The sequence below is a fragment of the Arachis hypogaea genome, chromosome 15 (assembly GCF_003086295.3).
Source record: "Arachis hypogaea cultivar Tifrunner chromosome 15, arahy.Tifrunner.gnm2.J5K5, whole genome shotgun sequence".
NCBI classification, from domain to species: domain Eukaryota; kingdom Viridiplantae; phylum Streptophyta; class Magnoliopsida; order Fabales; family Fabaceae; genus Arachis; species Arachis hypogaea.
In genome coordinates this window covers 97,708,140-97,714,328 of record NC_092050.1, presented here as the reverse complement: position 1 = coordinate 97,714,328, position 6,189 = coordinate 97,708,140, and the positions used below count along the sequence as shown (strand labels likewise).

General features: G+C 38.4%; 1 non-coding gene across 1 annotated transcript; it reads right to left on the bottom strand.

Annotated features, from left to right (window-relative positions):
• Positions 1 to 5,177: 5,177 nt before the first annotated feature.
• On the bottom strand, positions 5,178 to 5,285 carry LOC112753500 (small nucleolar RNA R71). Its single transcript, XR_003177885.1, has one exon. It is a non-coding gene; the product is annotated as a small nucleolar RNA R71 (small nucleolar RNA).
• Between the last annotated feature and the right edge of the window lie 904 nt (positions 5,286 to 6,189).

Genomic DNA, 6,189 nt, shown 5'->3' with positions numbered 1-6,189 from the left:
GTTGCTCCTCTTGTTGAGAAGTGAGTTCCCTTGTAATGATAACTAGAAACTTTTGATTATCCTCAAGGTAAAAATACTTGAGGTGTGGAGGAAGGGGTTTCAATTTCAATTTATGCTCTTGGCTAGGCTCTGGATCATCCGGGGCTAGTGATAATGGTAAAGTGTCTTCATTATGTTCCGAGGGTGTCCCCACGCTTGGACCTTGCTCCATGTGTTTCTCTTCTACTTCTTCTTGGTGAACTTCAGCTATAGTTTCATCAATGATGTCGTATTGGAAGATAGAATGATCTTCCGGAGGGTGCTTCATAGCTTCATTTAAACTGAAACTCACTGTTCTGTCATCTATTTCAAAGGAGTAAGTTCCTAAGAATGCATCTAGCTTGAACTTCGAAGTTTTCAGGAATGGTCTTCCTGAGTCATTAGGGGGCATTTCCAGGATATAGAAGTCAATGGGAAATGTGAGCCCCTTAATACTCACTAATACATCTTCAGCAATTCCAACTACTATAATAATGCTTTTATCTGCTAACACAAAACGAGCTACCGACCTTTTTAAGGGAGGGAGCCTTAAGGTATCATATATAGACAATGGCATTATACTAACACACGCTCCTAAGTCACACATACAATCAGAAAATATTACACCTCCAATGGTACAGTTTACCATACATGGACCTGGATCACTGCATTTTTCAGGTATACCTCCCATTAAAGCAAATATAGAACTACCTAAAGGAATAGCTTCTAATTCATTAATTTTATCCTTATGAATGCATAAATCTTTCAGAAACTTTGCATATTTAGGTACTTGCTGAATAACGTCAAAAAGGGGAACTGTTACCTCAACCTTTTTGAAATTTCTACCATTTTAGGATCAAGTTCCGTCTGCTTTCTGGACTTCCTCGCAAGGTGTGGAAATGGGATAGGAATGGCGCCACTTGCATCCTCTGCATCCTTTGGTGCTCCATTCCTTGGCTGAGCCATTTCTTCTTCAACCTTGTCTTGTACTTCATCTTCCTCTTCAGCATCTTCCATTTCAGCATCTTTCACTTCCACTGAGTCTTCAATTTGGGTGTGTTCTATTGGGCTTAGCTCCTCTTGATTCCTCTCTGGCAGTGTGGTTCTGGATCTTAAAGTGATGGCATTGATGCCACTCTTGGGATTAGGTAAGGGTTGAGAAGGAATTCCACTGGAGCTTAAAGGTTGGTTAGTGGAAGTAGGTAATGAATCTATCCGGGCGGCGAGAGCTTGTAAAGTAGCATTCAGACCATTTAGAGTAGAGTTCAGTGTAGTCTGCATGTCTTGTTGTCCTTGTGCAAGAGAATGAAGTATCTCGTCATTTGATGAGGAAGTAGGGTAAGTGATCTGTGGGACTTGTTGTTGGTTATGCTGGGGTCCTTGTGACTGTCTTAGGTGAGGAGCTCTGTAAGGTTGGTTCTGATTCTGCTGTCTGTTGTTGTTATTCCACCTCTGGTTTCCATTTTTATCTTTGCCTCCTCTGTTATAGTTGTCCCTCCAGCCATGGTTGGAATTATCTCTCAAACCTTGGTTGGAGTTTGATGAGCGGATAATTTATACGCTTTTTGGCATTGTTTTTAGTATGTTTTTAGTATATTTTAGTTAGTTTTTATTATGTTTTTATTAGTTTTTAAATAAAAATCACATTTCTGGACTTTATTATGAGTTTGTGTGTTTTTCTGTGATTTCAGGTATTTTCTGGCTGAGATTGAGGGACCTGAGCAAAAATCTAATTCAGAGGCTGAAAAAGGACTGCAGATGCTGTTGGATTCTGACCTCCCTGCACTTGAAGTTGATTTTCTGGAGCTACAGAAGCCCAATTGGTGCGCTCTCAATTGCATTGGAAAGTAGACATCCTGGACGTTCCAGAAATATATAATAGTCTATACTTTGCCTGAGATTTGATGGCCCAAACAGGCGTTTCAAGTCAGCTTAAGAATTCTGGCGTCAAAACGCGAGAACTGGCACAAAAGCTGGAGTTAAACGCCCAAACTGGAACAAAAGTTGGCGTTTAACTCCAAGAAAAGTCTCTACACATGAAAGCTTCAATGCTTAGCCCAAGCACACACCAAGTGGGCCCGGAAGAAGATTTCTGCATTAATTACCTATTTCTATAACCCTAGGCTACTAGTTTTCTATAAATAGGACCTTTTGCTATTGTATTTGAAGACTTTGATACACTTGATCAGATTTTGATAGACCTTTTCACGTTTGGGGGCTAGCCTCACGGCCATGCCTAGACCCTTTTGTTCTTATGTATTCTCAACGGTGGAGTTTCTACACACCATAGATTAAGGTGTGGAGCTCTGCTATTCTTCATGAATTAATGTAAAGTACTATTGTTTTTCTGTTTAACTCAAGTTTATTTCTTCTCCAAGATATTCATTCGCACCCAAGAACATGATGAATGTGATGATTATGTGACACTCATCACCATTCTCACCTATGAACGCGTGCCTAACAACCACTTCCGTTCTACATGCAAACAAGCTTGAATGTGTATCTCTTGGGTTTCTAATCTAAGATTAGAACCTTCGTGGTATAGGCTAGAATTATTGGCGGCCATTCCTGAGATCCGAAATGTCTAAACCTTGTCTGTGGTATTCTGAGTAGGATCTGGGAAGGGATGACTGTGACAAGCTTCAAACTCGCGAGTGTTGGGCGTGTGACAGACGCAAAAGGATCAATGGATCCTATTCCAACATGATCAAGAACCGACAGATGATTAGCCGTGCAGTGACAGCATGCGTAGAACATTTTCACTGAGGGGACCGGAAGTAGCCATTAACAACGGTGATGCCCAACATAAAGCTTGCCATGGAAAGGAGTCTGAATGATTGGAAGAAGGCAATAGGAAAGCAGAGGTTCAGGAGGAACAAAACATCTTCATACGCTTATCTGAAATTCCTACCAATGAATTACATAAGTATCTCTATCTCTATCTTTATTTTATGTTTTATTTATCTTTAATTATCAATCCTGCATAACCATTTGAATCTGCCTGACTGAGATTTACAAGATGACCATAGCTTGCTTCAAGCCGACAGTCTCCGTGGGATCGACCCTTACTCACGTAAGGTATTACTTAGACGACCCAGTGCACTTGCTGGTTAGTTGTGCGGAATTATGACAAAGTGTGATTCACGTTTGAGAGCTCCAAGTCTTTGGCGCCATTGTTGATGATCACAATTTCGTGCACCAAGTTTTTGGCGCCGTTGCCGGGGATTGTTCGAGTTTGGACAACTGACGGTTCATCTTGTTGCTTAGATTAGGTACTTTTTTTTTTATTTTTCAAAATTTTTAAGAATGAATTCTAAAGTTTCAAGGTGATGTTCTTATCTTCACAAAAGCTGATTCATTCTCATCAATTTAGCTGCTGAATGTAATGTCCTGCTGAAGCTTGGCTAACCATGTCTAATCTTTTTAGACTGAAGCTTTAGACTAACATTGCATGATTCCTGAAATTCTTATTAAAAGTTTTGAATCTCTTTATTCTGTTTTCCATATGATTTTTGAAAAAATCACCAAAAAAATTATAAAACCATAAAAATAAAAAATATTTTATGTTTCTTGTTTGAGTTTAGTATACAAACTTCTAAGTTTGGTGTCTTGCATGCATTGTTTATTTGATCCTAGTTGCATTTTTTTTGTTTCTCTTCATTAAAAATTCAAAAATATTTTCAAAATTGTGTTTTTTCAAGTCAATAATACAGAGAATTGAAGATTCAGAACATTCAGCAGAGAAATTAAACAAAAAAAGCTGGGCGTTCAAAACGCCCAATGAAGAAGGAAAACTGGCGTTTAAACGCCAGCCAGGGTACCTAGCTGGGCGTTTAACACCCAAAAAGGTAGCATTTTGGGCGTTAAATGCCAGAATGGATACCATTCTGGGTGTTTAACGCCAGGATGACACTAGAGGGAAGATTTTGTTTTTAATTCAAATTTTTTCCAAATTTTCATAATTTTTCAAAATCAAATATTTTTCAAATAATATCTTTTCAATCATATCTTTTCAAAATCAATTTCTTTTCAATTTTTTTTATTTATTACTATTTTCAAAAATCCTTGCTACAATTAGTGATTTAATTTAAAATTTTCAAGTTATTACTTGCCTATTAAGAAAGGATCAAATTTTAAATTCTAGAATCATATCTTCTAATTTCTTGTTAGTCAAGTAATCAACTTTAACTTTAAAACTTTCTCTTTTTAATTTGATTTTTAATCATATCTTCTCAATCATATCTTTTCAATCACATCTTTTTCAAAATTAATTTTCAATCATATCTTTTTAATTTCTAATTTCAAAATCTTTTTCAAAATCACTTAATTTCTTTCCCAATTTTAGTTTTCGAAAATCATTAATCAAATTTACAAAATTTCCTTTAATTATTTCAAAATCTTTTACTTTAATTTCAAAAATTTTTCCCCTCTTCTCACATCCTTCTATTTAAGGACTAACACTCCTCCACTATCAACAATTCAAACTCTATCCCTCTTGATAAGTTCGAATTCTTCTCTTTCTACCTTCTCCTTCTATTCTTTTCCTTTGCCACTTCAAGGAATCTCTATACGGTGACATAGAGGATTCCATACTTTCTTGTTCTCTTCTCTTTCATATGAGCAGGAGCAAGGACAAAAGCATTCTTGTTAAGGCTGATCCTGAACCTGAAAGGACCTTGAAGCGAAAGCTAAGAGAAGCTAAAGTACAACTCTCTGTAGAGGACCTAACAGAGCTTTTCAAACAAGAAGAAGCCATGGCAGTCGAAAACAACAACAATGCCAATAATGCAAGGAAGGTGCTTGGTCACTTTACTGCACCTACTCCCGACTTCTATGGGAGAAGCATCTCAATCCCTGCCATTGGAGCAAACAACTTTGAGCTTAAGCCTCAATTAGTTTCTCTAATGCAACAGAATTGCAAGTTTCATGGACTTCCATTGGAAGATCCTCATCAGTTCTTAGCTGAATTCTCGTAAATCTGTGACACTGTCAAGACCAATGGGGTTGATCCTGAGGTCTACAGACTTATGCTGTTCCCTTTTGCTGTAAGAGACAGAGCTAGGACATGGTTGGATTCACAACCCAAAGAAAGCCTGAACTCTTGGGAAAAGCTAGTCAATGCCTTCTTGGCAAAGTTCTTTCCACCTCAAAAATTGAGCAAGCTTAGAGTGAAAGTCCAAACCTTCAAACAGAAGGAAGGAGAATCCCTCTATGAAGCTTGGGAAAGATACAAGCAATTGATCAGAAGGTGTCCTTCTGACATGCTTTCTGATGGAGCATCATAGGTATCTTCTATGATGGTCTGTCTGAACTGTCCAAGATGTCATTGGACAGCTCTGTTGGAGGATCTCTTCATCTGAAGAAGAAGCTTATGATCCTGAGAACCCAGCAATGGAAGAGGTAAATTACATGGGAGAACCCTATGGAAACACCTATAATCCTTCATGGAGAAATCATCCAAATCTCTCATGGAAGGATAAACAGAGACCTCAACAAGGTTTCAACAACAGTAATGGTGGAAGAAACAGGTTTAGCAATAGCAAGCCTTTTCCATCATCTTCTCAGCAACAGACAGAGGATTCTAAGTAGAGCCACTCTGACTTAGCAACTATAGTCTCTGATCTAACTAAAACCACTCAAAGTTTCATGACTGGAACAAGGTCCTCCATTAGAAATTTGGAGGCAGATGTGGGTTAACTGAGTAAGAAAATTACAGAACTCCCTCCTAGTATTCTCCTAAGCAATACAGAAGAGAATCCAAAGAGAGAGTGTAACACCATAAACACGTCTCACATGGCCAAACCTGGAGAGGAGGAAGAGGCAGTGATCTCCACTGAGGAAGACCTCAATGGATGTCCACTGGCCTCCATGGAATTCCATGATGAGAAACCATGGGAATCTAAGGCTCACATAGAGACCATAGAGATTCCATTGAATTTACTCCTGCCATTCATGAGCTCTGATGAGTATTCTTCCTCTGAAGAGGATGAAGATGTTACTGAAGAGCAAGTTGCTAAGTACCTTGGAGCAATCATGAAGCTAAACGCCAAGTTATTTGGTAATGAGACTTGGGAGAATGAACCTCCATTGCTCACTAAAGAACTGGATGACTTGATTAGGCAGAAATTACCTCTGAAGAGACAAGATCCTTGAAAGTTCTCAATACCTTGT